General features: G+C 35.9%; 1 long non-coding RNA gene across 1 annotated transcript in view; it reads right to left on the bottom strand.

The window, feature by feature from the left end:
- LOC130608374 (uncharacterized) overlaps positions 1–10,788 on the bottom strand; it is a 47,690-nt gene extending 36,902 nt beyond the window's left edge. The window contains exon 1 of the long non-coding RNA XR_008974523.1: positions 10,676–10,788. This is a non-coding gene — a long non-coding RNA (uncharacterized LOC130608374). The remainder of the gene's footprint in view (positions 1–10,675) is intronic.
- Positions 10,789–15,913: the final 5,125 nt, after the last annotated feature.

Genomic DNA, 15,913 nt, shown 5'->3' on the forward strand with positions numbered 1-15,913 from the left:
GCATTCAGTTAGGTCTTGGCAGATGCCTGTTATCTGTCCAGAGACTTAACTCTTCCTCAGGAGAATACCTTGCAGCATTATTTCAGGGCACTGCAAAGGATGTGATACTTTGACACAAAGTATATATTTTCACTGTAGTCTTCAGGCTCCTTGGCAAGCTCCTCCAACACACTCCCTCAGGAAGTAACTCAGAGTGAGTGCTTGTTTGCACTTTTTAACCTGTCCTTTGTTGTGTACTTAGGGGTTCAGGATTAAAATCCATCTTTAGCAGGAACTAGTATCTGCTCAATGAAGATGCAAATAAAGAACTCCACAGCTTTTTTTTTGTGAACCGAGCCCAATATAACCCCATGTGTATATCCCCTTAAAATGTTAAAATGATAGAATTTTTGTATTTTACTCTGTTTTGGAGAACAAAATAGATATTATTTCTCTATAGCAAAGTTTCTTTCTGCCATATAGTGTCAGGAATTAAGCAATTGCCTCAAGAGTAGTGTGGGAACTGAATGAGCAAATGCAATATATAGCTGACACCGAACCTTTTGAAAACCAGTCTCTATTAATTCAGACTTGTCAATACTTAACTTTTAATTTTTTTTTAACTTTTTGTTTTCTTCTCTAAAATTTTCCATTTATTTCAGCAATTAAAACACATTTTTTCCAAACATTTCACAAGCCTTTCCTTGTCTTCAGGGAAACAGCATAGTACACTCCCTTGGCTTAGGGATTATTGTTAACTTCTGCATTGTAGTGGTGTGAATTACACTTTAAAACATAAATAAAGCATGTAACAGATAAAATGGCAAAAAGAAATTTTCATTATTTCCTCCAAATTTTGATACAACAGGTACTCAATTTCTTAAATTTCTGCAGGTTTTTTTTTCCCCACTATTTCTGTGTGTTGGATGATTTAAAAATTATTCTAGTGATTTTTGATAACTATATATCACAGTTACTGTTCATTGGTTTACAAAAGACTAGTTGCATAGTGTTTCATATGGACAGCTTAGAAGCATTTCTTTTGCAAACAAGAATTATACATTGATTATTGTTTCATTCTAACAATAGTAGTCAGAATTAAGTCGTACATGTAGAGGCTTTACTGAGAAAGCTGCAGACTAGAGCACTGACAAAAAAAAAAAAAATAAACACTTTAACCCCCGCTTTAACTATCCTCTATAAAATATACTCATTTCTTATTTCCCTACTGTTTATTTTTTTCCAAACATTTCCAGGGAAAACACTGGGTTTCTATTTTTCATTGAAAAACAAATCTCTTATTTTCAACTGGTGTGTTTATAACCCACTAATCTGGTATGAGCATAGACATGTGGAAATTATTTGCTTTTTAAATTTAAAAAAAATATACATATCATTGGAAGCTAGTTTTTGTAGTGCTTGAAAAGCAATGTCCTCAGCACCTACACCTGTAAACATTCCTTGCTACCACAAAACACAAGGTTTTTACCTATAAAAGAAGGACAAAGAGTTGCCCCCTTTCAATGCAAAGTTTATAACTGAGTGTAGCACTTTGCAATACAAGTTATTTCGTGGAAGTTAAATTTATGACGTGCTGGTCTAAAGCGACCAAAGAAGTGGTATCACACTATCACACTGTGACAAGGACCTATAAGGGATGTGATTCTACAGTACTGCCAGTAGAATTATGAAGAATAGGATATGTTTTCAGCAATGAATGGCCATTTTTATCCTAAGCCTTCATGGAGTTAAGAAACATAGGAATTTCAGTGCCAAGGAAGTAAATGTGAAAAATATCTATTTTATCTGTGCTGTTTATGCCAGTGGAAAGATAGGTACACCAAGACAGTAGAATTATAGCAATGCAACTCTTTCCTTAGACTTTCTTTGTTAGAAATATCTCTGTGCAGAAGAACAGATAAATTTAGCAACAGGATGTTTCCTAATAGTGAATCTTCTGCAACAGGGCTCTAGCCATTGTTATAAATATGAATGCCTCTATGGATATATTTGTTCTTGGACACAGCTGGTAATGTGGTGCCTGAATCAAATGAAAATAGGAATAAAACGTAGTTATATCACCTGAAAATCAATGGCACTCGCATGATACAACAGCAAAATGGAGAAACTCATGAAGAGACCTCCAGTGTAAAATATTACCCAATTTAATCAACTTCCACAAATATACAATTTAGCCCTTTATTTTGCAGAAAATTCCTATAAAACTTAGAAAATCTCTCTACACTTTTAAACCTACCTGGTCTTTTTTAGAAGATAAAAAAACACAACAAAACAAACACTGTTTTTCATCTAATCTTACCCAGACCAAGCTCTCATTATCTTAACTGAGAAATTCCCATTAAAACATAACTAAACTATAACATCTAAACATCTAAACCACAGTGCTGAAATATAGAATACTAAATCTAAATATGGATACCTAACAAAAACAACTTGATTTTGAGACTGTGGCTGTCCAGAATCCTACTGATACGATGGAAAACAGAAGTCAGAATCTACAGATGTGTATGTTTTATGACAATTTACAGTCCTAGTTTCAAGCATTCCCATTTCAATGTTTTGAACAATTTCTGTGTGAATCTTTCCTTACATCTTTTTATTTGTTAATCATTTTAATTTGGTCCTTAGCTTTGAGCTTTGTAAGCTTGAAACATACCCTTTACTTAGGCGAATTATTTTTCCTGTGGCAGCATACCGAGTCCTATTCTTAATGCCAGGGAAGCAATACAAATAAATTACATTTAACCATTCACAACTATTGTAGACATGGAAGACAGACTTGCTGAAGTATGTATTTTAAACCAACCTTTTTTTGTGTACATGGCACAATCAGAGCTTTTAAGTTGAATGACACTCAGGACATGGCTTATCTACTTTATTCTGCCTTTAATTTCCTAACAGAGTATGTGCTGGTGGTAAATGAGAGATATGCATGCATTCAGAAAAATACTCATCTACCATGAAGACCTGGAGCGGTGGCTTCAGTTTCCTCTTTCTTGCAAAACATACGTACTATATCCACCCTGTCCCTGAAAAGACCTGGCAATGAGGTCTTGGACATAGTAAACAGAGTGAGAATCCTCTGGCCAAGATGCTTTCACAGAGTTGTGAGGATGGGCACAAGCTGACAGAGGCACTTTGCTTCCACCAGCAGCTGCTTGGACTTCTCACTCCTTCATCTTAATCACCTTGCCCATAGAGCTCCTCTCAATTTAAATCCTGGTACTATAGAGGAGTGTGACATGGGCAGCTGAGGTCTTTCTTCCTTGCAAAAAGAAAGAAATCTGTTTGTGGAGGGTCCCCTCCACACTTGGATGAATGGATAAGCATCGTCCCTACACACATATTGCCCTCAGTTAGACTGACTGAACATCATGATTTTGTTAGTCTAAGAAAGCGGGTACCTGAACCCACAGCAGTTGCTTGATCTGTCTGATCTAAGGCTTATTACTGCACAAGGTATGGCTCATGTTTCAGATCATAAGGATTTCAGTCTAAAATACGAGCAAATGAGACACGAGCACAATACTATGGGTGTCACATGGAGCCTTAATACTTACACTCCCAAAGGTCCTGTACGTAAAATATAAGCAAATCAGACACAAGCACAATACTATGGGTGTTACATGGAGCCTTAATGCTTGCATTCCCAAAGGTCCTGTACTCTTTGAGAACAGCCCCGATGGACAAAAGCTCTAAGACAGGTTTCTGAGTAGAAATTCCACTTCCTGCAAGTTCGATTAAGCTAGCTAATTTTCAGACAAACACACTAATTTCCAGACAGGTTCTTCTGATGTTTTCCCTCTGTTTGCAATTTGCATCATTAAATAGCCTAGTGTTTCAAAGCAGCCGTGATAGTAAGGTCAGAAGGTTTTATGTTAAATAGCAACATCCTCAGCTTTTTAAAGGAAAGCAGCTGATCTGATGGCGCATAATTCTCTTTCTTTTCCTTTTCTCTTTGGGGTGAGAAAAAAGTAAGGATTGGAGCTTCTTATGGATCACAGACATTTTATTCTGGAAGAAAGAGCAGATCTATAGGTCTTTGTGCTCTCGAAAGCAACACAGAATCACAGGTGTCCTTGATTATCAAGAAATCTTCTTCTTTTCTAATGGTTCCCCCTTCTCTCCCTGCGAACAGCAGGTCATCTTTCGGGCATGAATATCTCATTTTAAAAGGCACAAAATTCAATCATAAAAGGAAAATTTTAAATAAAAGTACATTCTGAATTTGAAGATTAAAAAAAAATGCTTGGCAACATTCAGTATGCTGGAAAGGAGGGCTGTGCCGACCTATCCAGAGTAAACAGATGTTTCTCAATTAATTCTGCCTGGGCTCTGTTTCCATATCTGAGGAACAGTGGTAACAACACAGCAAATAAAGTGTGACACAAAGACACCTTCATTCAGTCTTTCTCCCAGTAAAATTGCTCCCCCAACACTTTTTTTTATGGTTAAACAAAGAGAATTTGTGGGCTATAGCTACCCTGAAGCGTTTTTTTTTTTTTGTGCCTCGGGAGTCTGGCTGGTCACTGGGATTGGAAAAGGCTGAATCTTATAGCTCCAAGCAGTTTTGACAGTTGCTGAAGACACGTATCAGTAAATACTCTAAACTGAACTTAGCACTGCATCAAAGGCTCCTGAGCTGAGCTGCCCTGACAAAGCTATTCTCAGCCCATCAAGGCTCTGATACACACAGCCCCATAATGGAAACGCTACTTCTGAATTGTTGTGTAGCTCCGCATTCACCTGATTTAAAACCAGTTTACGTGCTTTTTTATCTCACAGACATAGACGCAAATATATTTGATAGAGTTGAAATAGAAAAAGCTGAGTATCAGAGAAATTCACTGAAATCAATGGCTTTTGTATAATTACATGTGTCCATACATGTAGATATGAATGTACGGATGAGTGAATTTGGGATGTATATGTCAATCTGTAAAACAGTAAATGCAGCATTGCCTATACGTCACATTGCAGCTAATACTGTGAGTGATATATCTAAAAGGATCATGTAGTCATAAGGTAGCTAGTGTTAAGATGCTGATAGGTAGAAAAATGACAAGGTACTCCTAGAGACAGGAAAAACATGCTTTACCACATGCACAGGGCAAGATACAGATGTTCTGACCTATGTGGAAAAAGAGAAACAAAATATAAATCTCCATTTTGAAGGAAATACAATTTTAATTTTATCACTGAGGCCTCTCTGGGAAAAAATGTAGTTTATGATGCATTGCAGTCCTGCTTTGCTTACAAGTCAGCACCTACAATTAAAAGAGTTAGAAAATTTAATTCAGTTTAATTCATTATGTATCTTTCCCTTTCCAGAGAGCCATGTGATGTAGTAGGAGATAAGAAACCATGTCTTGTCATTCAATATTTATTAAGCAAACTAAAATAGCCTGTTTTGTAGAAAACAAATTTAATTTTGCCTGTCATACTAGAACCTAGTGCCAGTCTGATCTGTTGTATAGTGTCGCTGAACCTGGTGACTTTGAAGTACATTGTGTATACAAATGTCTTGCTGTAAGCAGTCCTGTACTATCAGCATGTGTGGAGACCATCATGAACTTGCCATTCAGAGAAATACAGGGCTGTAAAGAAGGGGAGAGAAATCTGATATCTTTTCTTCCTTATTTAGGTGCTGCAGAAGAATATGAAAGTAGTTCAATAAGGCAAATGATCCAAGAACAGTTCCTTTGAATATGTTCTGATGTGTGCAAACATGACATATTTAATTAGTATTACATTCCAACTCTTATAAGAAATCCAAGATTCGAGGTAGGATAATTATCTTTTAACAACATACATCTACTAAACTTCTCAGGAAGATGGTACCCAACACTGGTTCTTAGAGCACATCACAAATAACCACTTTCATAGCAGAACATTTCTAAATGTCACGTAATGGAAGAGCAAAGCTGCTGTAGAAAAACGGAAACATTTTAGTTCTTTTAGATAAAGCAAGGCCTCAGAACCACACACCTATGCAGCAAGCAAATGTCATTAAAGGAAGAACAAAAAAGCAAAAACCGTGCATTAAATAGATCATGAATTTGCTTGTGGGTCTGTAACAGATGTGTTACTAAGGATGCTTTGTTTATCCAGTTGCAAGACTGTCGAAGAGAATCATTCCAGTGATGCTGCTTATCACGCTTTTAATTCAGCTCAGGCAAAACCGTTAGCTTTGAAAAAGCAATTTTTTTTTGGCCCTACTCTATCTGGCTGCACAGAATTTTCAAAGCACCACAATGTTGTAAAAAATGCCCTTTTAATCAGATTACCCTTGGCGAACGTCCCAAACTCAGGCTGAAGTGCAGTGCTTGTGGTTTCTCAACAGCTTACACTAAGCCTGCACCATGGAAATAATCTACTTTTAAAACCCAGGAAACAAATCGACTGCACTAAGGACATAAGTCGCTGTCATTAGGGAGTGATTAAGCTAAACATTTTTATACACTCTGGTAGCCCAGTTTCATATTGTATACTTCTGTGCCAAGAGAAAGAACGGCACCCCAAATGACTGCTTGATTCAGCCACCCCCAAAACAAACCTGGTCTTACACAAATTAAACTTAATTTTCCCTTAATAATCACAAAAGAAAAAAAGAGGGGGAGAAAGAGAAAGAGAATTAGAAAATACAGTAAAATCAGCTTTACAAGCAATAATTCAACTGAGGATCATGAGTTTGATTAAAGACTATACACGATATTTTTTGACATATATTAGCCTCCCCTAAAAATCCTGTCAACTTATATTAACTTACTGCTACTTGGTTTATGCAAACATATTTCCTTTAATACATAATTTATATTGGAAATTCTGTATGTTTTTGAAGAGGCAGCTACCATTTTTACAATTTACCATTATAATGCCATGTCTTCAGCTTTCTGTGATATCGCATTTTTCATAGTGGGAAAATACGACATTGAGATGTTTGAACAGAAATTACTCCACCTCCCCCAGTTTTCCTCTAACAAAACTGTAAAAAAAGGATACGGATCTGCCTTTGTCTAATCAAATTATCTGGTGTCTGAGACAAATTTGCTATTTCGGTACATGCAGATCCTAAAGCAGAAGGGATCTAGATGTCAGATCCTGGTGCATGAACAGCAGAAAGTGTGTTTGCAGGACGGAGGGAGGGTTGTTTTTGTTTTCTGCATAAGTCTGACATAGATGGGATGTTCAACTGGTCTAAGATACAAATCTGGTCCGTTCTTGATCCCTGCTTTGGACGTTCCACTGATATTTCATTTCTAATTTATAAAACACGTCATTAATACTCAATCTGTCAGCCTCTTTTTGACAATAATTTAGTCTGACAGTTGAAGGATTAATATTTATTAAACACCCTGTACTTTAGAAGTCAAAGAAATGCTCAATTCATTTGCACGGCAAAATCCAACTCATAGCAAACACTACCCCCAATCCCTTCATGCTTCCTAAAAACCAAACAAACCCAATCGACAACACAATAGCAGATGACCAAGAGAAACATGAGAGAAACAAAACAAAATGAAAAAGTAATTACAAGTAATCCTTCAAACGACTTGGTAGTGGATTCATTTAAGGTATTCCTCTGCCCAAGCATATGTTTTCTCACTCTTCTTTCCCCTTCCAGCGCCCCCCCTCCCTTCGCCACTCATAAATAATTCATAACCTGATAAATATGCAATTTCAAAAAAGTGCAGACACGGCAGCACTGCATTAAAAAAAAAAAAAAAAAAGGCTTGTGCTTTTCACACAGAAGACCTGAGCTGCACTTAACGGATGACAGATTTTCCAGTGTTCAAAAGCTGTATTATATATATGATAGGAGTGAGACAGTATTTCTGGTCTGATTCCTTGCTAGACATGTTGTGAATTGTCTGTGGAAAGCTGTAACATAAAACAAATGGTGTTGTTGGTTTGGTTTGGTTGATTCTTCTTTCCCTTTTCTTTCCTTTTTGAAAGAAAAGATGAGGTGAAAATCAGCGATGTTCCCACCATTTAAAGTTTGGATCACCACATGTTTTCAGGTTTCTATAAAATTAGGGAGCGAGTACAGCTGGAGAAGGAGCGCAGCCACATGCTTTCTCATGTACATGGTGCAGAATTTGCAGGTAGCGCACGTGCCATACGTAATTCTCTGGTGATCCCACCGGGAAGGTCTCCCTCCTCCCAGAGGCCCCCTAAGCGTTGGCCACTTATGGGCCATCGTGTGAACGCTCTTCAGGGGCTGATTTCACAGGCTCAGCAGCAAAGTGCTCTGCCTGCTGCTTGCATGCAGGTAAAGCCCACCCGAAGTAAGATGCAGGATGAAAAGCGGCGTACCTCCATTTTGTGGGCTAATTGCTTGATTACCAGGCTGAAACAAAATGGAGGAAAGACTTTTTTTTTTCTTTTTTTTTTTTTCTTTCTTTTTTTTTTTTTTTTTTTTTTGACAAAAGCAGCTCTGGGCTGACATGACAGAAAAGACAAAGTATCGGAAGAAAAATGGTGTTTAAGGAGCATCAGTCATAAAATCACTAATATGAAATGGAATGTGAGAAATATAGGTAATGTGTACACATTCCTACAGCTAATAGATGCAAAAGACTCACGTACAGTTGATCTTTGGGTTTAGCAACAGTTAGAACATAAAAATGATTTCAACCTGTGAAGTGTAACCTTTCAGATGAGCATTTAAATTGGAAACACCATGGGTAAGAAATAGACCTCAGCATTTAATTTGGACTGGCTAGTTGGAAGCCTGTATTTACTGTACAATAATTTCAAATTTAATTAAATAACACTGCTGATGCCAGTCATATCAACACTGTAGAGATGATTAATTGCATGCTTAAATGAAATATAAGCTTCCTTAAAAGTAACATCAATGCAGAGCCCTGTAAGCAGACACCATATGATAGATTTAAATGCACGAGCCTACCTGCATCCCTTAGAAGCATGCCATGGTTAAAAAGACAGGCCCTACATCTGAATGTAGTAACTGTACCAGGAACAGAGCATTTAATGAGTTTCTGTTTTTCAAGGCAAGTCTGATTTTTTTTTTCCCCTTCTTCACATGATTTTTTTATTTTGCAGGAGAGCTTTCACAGGCTTTGCATTGTCATCTCATGAACTGGCTATCGATAAGCAAACAGGGGCTAAGGCACTGTAACACGGGGCCGCCGTGTCACAAGGCAGCTGGACTGTTATGTATTCCACTTTGTTTCCATTGTATTTCAATCCACAGAAGCAGCAGGACAAAGGGCCTGACAGAGTTAACCATGGATTGTCACCTTGATTTGTCCAGTCTAGCGGATATGCAGAAATGAATGATATTCTGCTTATAAACAAAATGCAGAAGCAAGTAAGCTCGCAAACAACACTTCCAAACAGTACTAACTGTAAAAAAAAAAAACAACAAAAAACCCAACAAACAAACAAACAAAAAACCAAATAGGGGGTGTAGTGGGAAAAAAAAAAGCAGGAAGAATCATCAGATTAGCACACAGAAAAGCTCTTCTCCTGTAACATTGTCTGTTGAAAACAGCAGAAGCGAGCTCTGAGGATAAGGGCTTGGTTGTCTCTGACTTATCTGCACCATGTTGGTTTATTTTTCAGGAATGACAGTGCTTCAATATGTAAGTTTCTACCATAAATGTAAACACTCTGGGGCGGGCACCATTCCTTCTGTGTGTTAAACTTGTTTGTGGGACTACACCCTTTACACTCTTCAGGAAGGTGCAGTTATACATATGTGGAATACAGTAAACAAAGCTATTTCTGGAAAGATATACCAAATTAAAATCCTATTTCTTATAAGAGTAAAAACAGTGAATGCAACTCGATTTCTACTCTAATATAGTACTGAATTAAATATAAAGAATGTCTTATTTAACAACTCCTACATAGAAAAGCAGCAAACCAGGCAACTGCTGTGAGGAAATTCAGTGGTGAAGCAAAAGAGTTATAATCAAAATCCAGAGCTGTCTTTTTCAATTTGAAAAGTCTCAAATTTTAACAAAATCATGTACATAAGAAACAAAAATTCCAACTTAAATAATTGAAGGAACAAGTTCTCTTTTACCTTCTTTCTAAGGATATAAAAATTCTGGCTTATACTACTGATCAGTAAGGCAAATTGAACTGAAAAAAGGGAGATGACTCAACAGAGCAAAGGTCAGTTCTGAAACACCTTAATTTTTTCTAGGAGATGAAAACAACCAGCAAGAAACCTCATTGTGGTTTCTGACAACCACGTGTTTATTAACTATACGAAAGACATAATCAAACTCCCATTTTGTTTATGCAACATACCTCAGCAGATTGGACAAAATACTTGCCTCTGAAGAAAAACCTTTCAGAAGCACGTCATTTATACGTCTTTTTTATTTATGAGATAAGGCTTATCAGAAGATGCGGTATTACACAGCACAATAATGTATTCACTTCTGAGCATGCAGTATTTTAAACAGGCATGAAAAACTAAATGCATCTAATATTGTAGGGTTGTTACTAGTTTTGAATAACAGATTGGATGATTTTTGCATTTGTGTATATATTTCGTTGTTCCACTCAGTGTGTACTCGTTCTTTTAATAGTGCAAAACTCACACTAAAATATAACATGCCATCATACCATCTTAAGCATCTACTTGAAGCTATATTATGTATCAGAAAAAGAAAAAAAAATATATAAATCTTACCCACATACTGGAATGCTAATGTGCATCCATCAGAGAGCTACACATTCATAGTAAAGGTTTCAGCCCAGATAAAGCCCCTAGTATTATCATATACATATAAAAAATAAAGAAAATATTTAAAAACTAATTAATATTTTTCTTTACCAAAATAGTTTAGGAAAACCTAAAAGCACCAAAAACCATTTTTTCTCCAAGGAGAAAATTGCACAGATTTGTCTTTCCTCAGAATTCTATGCAGCCAACCGTAATAGCTCTTTGACAGTTCACCTGACTGCAGCAGAAATGGGAATGTGATGGTTACAGTGGATGACAGAAAGGGGCCATTTGAAGTGCTATTATGCAGTTTACATGAGGAGATTTTCACAGATTTTGGCTTTATTTGGTTATGTTATGTACATTTTTGGCTGTTTTGCTTTGTTTTACTTAGGAGTGTATGCCTTACAATAATAAAGGACACATTCTTTTCTGGAGCTGCCATATGGAAATCCACACCTTAAAATTTAAAATTTCATTAGTATTTCCAGACTAGCTTGGGTGAGTCACTGTGATTCACTACTGGAAATAAAAATGCATGCGTTCTCTCTTTCCCATGATCACATTTTAAAAGACTGTTATGTATGTTTTATTTCATTCAGTTTAACTAGCAATTTCAAGCAGAATAATGCAAACCAGATACTCTATGTTTATACTTAAGTGAGAACAATTTTTTTACACATTATGGCAGAATTGGAATCCTTTAGAATATTAAACAATGAAAAGAATATCCTATAAACATTGCACCCTAAATAAAAAACAAACAAAAAACCAAAACCAAAAGTAATCTTGCTGGAAGGACCCAATTCTGCAAGCTCTCATTAGGGTAAATTGTCTGAATTAAGCTAATAGATCATCTCATAAGAGTAAAGCCTACTCACATGAGTCAGTACTTGCAGTGCTGAGCTGTGACGTTTAAGCATTTTATGAAAGGAATTGTGGTGTCTCCCCTTTATAGGACGACTATGCTGTGGAGATCTCCCTGTTCATTAAAATATGAGCCTAAACCAACAAATACAAATGAGATTTTTTTATATGCTGATAGCATACAGAAAAAATGTGATGGCATGCTGGTTGTTTTACACAAAATCATTTAAAAGAAAAAAATCACATTTCCTGTGTAAGAAGAAAAAGAGGATAAAAGCAGTAATGGCTGAACTATACTGTCCTAACTTACTCTGAATTTCTGGGTGATTTATAGATTTTACAAACCAGAGAGTATAAGCAACTGCACACTTGATATATTGTTAAGCAGGTCTTCTATGTTTCTGTTTTCTGCATAGTGTCAAGACTGTTGACATGGGATTAATCAGCTGCTCCTCCTAAACCATGAATCGGGATAAATTGTCCAGTTTATGCAGTACAGTTGCTTGAAAACAGAATTAAACGTAGAAAGTACAGAAACATGTGAAAACCAGCAGAAGTTGCAGGTATGCACTACAACAGTGGTATAATGACAGATCCTTTCTTCTATGCATTTTGAAGAATTCCAGCAGCAACAAGTAATAATAAAACAATGCTTAATTCCCCCCACACGCGCTTTCTGACAATGCAGTGTTTCTTTGCACTGTCGTTCTCTCAGATCATGATTTTTTACTGAAATGTAAAAATTTTGCCTCTGTTCCCATAACAAGATCTCTTCATATGTGTATTTTGTCTGATTTACAAGCAAAAACCATCCAGTTACCTTCTACATATCTTCTGGAGAGCATACACCTACACATAAATGTAGCCTTCTACCTACATTGTTGTTAGCTTATGTGTCAGCCTGTAGCATTATAGGATTTGAGAATATTGGGTGCAAAGTGTCTTCAGGAAAAGGGAAAGAAATCATTCACCATTAGAGATAAGTATGACAAGCTCCTTTTTACACTAAGATACACTTGTATTAAACAGAATGGCGGGGTGCCTGAGTAAGATTGCATCTATTACCAATGATGACATGAAAACGGATGCTTATTAATCACTGTTTTGAAAATAATTATCCATAGCTTTATAAATGCTATATCTCAGTCAGGATTTTTTTTTCCCTAAGTGTTCCCTAGTACTCAAAATACTGTTTTCTCATTACAGAGTCAGTTAGAACTTAATACTTGCTTTACCAAATAGTTTAAGAGTGTGCAGCAAATATGTAGGTTAGTAATGATTCGGATGTTAATACAAAACAGGCATTGTATAGTTAGTTTAAAAGTAAACAGGTTATGAGTATTCAAAACAGGTCATAGTTATTTGAAAGCAAACACTTGATCTCTGTGATATTTCATAAATTTTTTTGGAAACCAAAATATCACATATAAAGTTGTTTGATATTTAATTACAGAATAGGTTTTCTGTTGGTCACAAATAAATTTTTTATTATACAGATTATTTCACTAAGAGAGATGTAAGACAATGATTACTGAATGAAAAGGTTTGGGGGATTTTTGCCAGTGAAAACACTTTTGTAGATAAACAGCTTTTATTTTATGTGGTCTGGTTTTTATTTCTTTTCAGCAAAATTGAATGCAGAGGTTAAGCATCTCACAGTTTTGCAATCAAACTATGTAGTATATAGTAATAGTAATATGAAAAACTTTCATAAACTTCTCAGACACTCAGGCATTATAATGGCCTATATTGCAGTACCTCATATGCACAAAGTATATTAAAAAACATGTTGCACCAAATATTCATTACGTGTATAATTTATATCACATATATTTGCATAGTATTCTGCTGTATCAACATTATAAAAAGGTATTATTTAAGGGACTCATTTGGGGAAAATCCATGATGTTGACTAGGTGCAGACACGATGCTTTCTTTTATGAGCTTTTATAGTTAATTTAAAAGTTAAATTTCAAAGGAGTAGTTCCAGTGATGGAATAACAGTTTCAAATTTAAAAGGAAATGACCATGTTGCATTATGGAAACGTCTATATATGTTTAGGAAGCACGTATGCATGGATGAATGAAAATGCTTGCAGTGTTTTAAAGTCTTTTTCAAAAGTAAATATATGGATTCTAACTGAACTTCTTGCCTAGCTCCTTAAATTTTACTTTATAAATTTATTTTAAACTCTAATTAGGTACAATAATAATCTGCTAATCTAATTAAAAGAACACTGATTGAAATGCCAGACTGCCAACATACAACCAGGTAGCAGCCTTAAAATGTTGCTGCATTTTCAAAGCTGCATCCCAAAATAAATAAATTCTAGAAAGAAAATAAGTAAATTTTTAAAAGTCCAAACCCAAACACAAGGATATTGCCTAGATTTGGAACGCTATTTACATATATATGCCTAGGAAATATATGCATTTCTGATTTAAATATGATTTTGGAGCATTTCACCATTAATGAAAAAAATTAATATAGCAACAATTGTTTCCTCAGTTTTGCTATAAATAACATTTACCACAAGCTTCAGTAAATGTTTTAACACTGATTTATAAGTACGTCTAATCAAAATATTGTATTTTTTCCATTCTAGCAGACAGCTAAATATTTTATAAATATAATTCAAGATAATGTATTGGTCTGTTTTGAAAATCTTTTTTCCCTGATTTTTTTCACTTAATAAAGTGCCTCCGCCCCTGAGAATACTTAAGTTAAAGCAGGCGGTTTATTTTTGTTGTTGCTGCTGAAGAAGGCTATTCTTTTTCTTCCACCAATATTAATTTGATAACTTTAGCAGCTCTTGAATGTTTACAGTATGTGTTATTAAGGATTAAGCCTTAAATTTATTTGTACAGGTAAAGAACCTGGTATTGCATAGGTCAAGTGGGTTTGGCATGAAAAATAAAGCATTATATTTAAAGAGGTGTTAGTATCTCTTTCCTGAGTCCCTTTTTTATTTCAAAGTGCAAATATGGTTATAAATCACATTACCCAATGCATACAAATGATCTGAATTGCGAAACAGGCTGGAATACTTGCATCTTCTGTTTAACCTGTGGAGATGACTCATATAATTGAATTGGAATATAGATACTAATACATAAACTTTCACTAACTTGTCTTAAAGATAACTGCTTCTTGAAGGAATGGAGAACATGTCTAAGCTACCAGCAGTGTTAGCTTTCCATAATGCAGCTAATCCAATGTCTCTCCTAAATTTCTCACCTGATTTACACACAAGTCTTTATCAAAACGACAATACATCCTCTGGACGTATGTATCAGATTTCCATTTTTACTTAACAGAGAGAAAATAGATCCCTGTTTAAGTATAATTAGGACTAAATACCTATTTTAGACAGGTTATGATCATCAAAGCTTATTGAAGTACCCTTTTTCCTTTATGCATGGTTTATACCTACCTCTGTTCATTAAAACATCTCTTTATACACATATTTAGAAACATATTAACCTCAGAGTCCGTCGGATGTAGCCAGGAGGTTACCCAGTTCCAAAATACCCACACTGCCAGGGATCTGAACCATTATTGATGCTCTCTGGACCAAAGGAAAACATCGATGTGCAACATAGGCACCCTTTTTTTGCAGAAAAGACAAGCACCTACTGTATGCATTGGCAGACGGGATCTGAAGGGCGAGCTGTGACAGTGACTACTTTTTAAAATGCGTGTTCTATACATGAGAGGTCAAAAATGAAAGCATGTCTCACTTTATCCATGCTAATTTTTTGAATGCATTCAAATTATGATTTTTGATAGATGGTATACGGCACTGTTTACACAAAAAGCATGCAGAAACACGGAAGTTTTGGTGCCTGTTGCTATACAGGAGAGAGCTACTCATATTTGGAAACTGGTACTTTCCTACTGAACTACTGGTCCAGTTTGAAGGGGAAAATCATTGTGATTCTGTGATTATTTGGCAAAAATAAATCTACTGTAGGATTCGAAGTACTCCTCAAATATAAAAGAGTTGTGTACCAGGTATTAGCATGAATCTGCTGCTCAAGAACTATCTCTGCCTACTTCTGGCTCTTGCTTTGCTTCTATTGCCTCCTGAAGTGGGGCAAATGTAATTTCCTGCAGGTAATGGCCTGGAACCTGCTCAACACTGCTAACTTTCCCCGTTTGTCATTATCATAGAAGTACTGTCACGTCATTTTGAAAATCTTTTATAATTTATTTGCCTGTGATGATCCAGCATTGTATGCCACACTGCAGCAAGCGGGACAGAAAACTACCTGAAGATGTCTTGTGTAGACCTGCTCAGAGACACTGCTTGGCAATTGCATCCATGCTGCCTTGTG

Source organism: Pezoporus wallicus, unplaced genomic scaffold (assembly GCF_028554395.1).
Source record: "Pezoporus wallicus isolate ANWC-B61680 ecotype Strahan unplaced genomic scaffold, APGP_CSIRO_Pwel_v1 contig_4131, whole genome shotgun sequence".
Lineage (NCBI taxonomy): Eukaryota > Metazoa > Chordata > Aves > Psittaciformes > Psittacidae > Pezoporus > Pezoporus wallicus.